The sequence below is a fragment of the Atta colombica genome, unplaced genomic scaffold (genome assembly GCF_001594045.1).
Source record: "Atta colombica isolate Treedump-2 unplaced genomic scaffold, Acol1.0 scaffold30, whole genome shotgun sequence".
NCBI lineage: Eukaryota > Metazoa > Arthropoda > Insecta > Hymenoptera > Formicidae > Atta > Atta colombica.
In genome coordinates this window covers 198,631-198,919 of record NW_017259404.1, presented here as the reverse complement: position 1 = coordinate 198,919, position 289 = coordinate 198,631, and positions in this window count along the sequence as shown.

The following is a 289-nucleotide window of genomic DNA, read 5'->3' as shown; positions in this document are numbered from 1 at the left end:
TAAATTCCTTCACAAGTAATCTATAATACGTTATAAGATCATCTACAATGTATCAGGTGAATCATCTGGATTTGGTGTTTTAAATCTTTACTAAGTGATATTATAATCATAAATTTATTTTATAATACTATTTTAAGTTTATTGATTGCTTCATCTCTGTCAATTTGCAAGTAACTTACTTTCAATGGATTTTTTGTTGCTGTATTCGCTGAAAATGACTCCAAAGTGAATAAAGAGCGAAAACTTAGGAGATACAGATAATAATCAAATGTTAAACGTTCGACAAAAT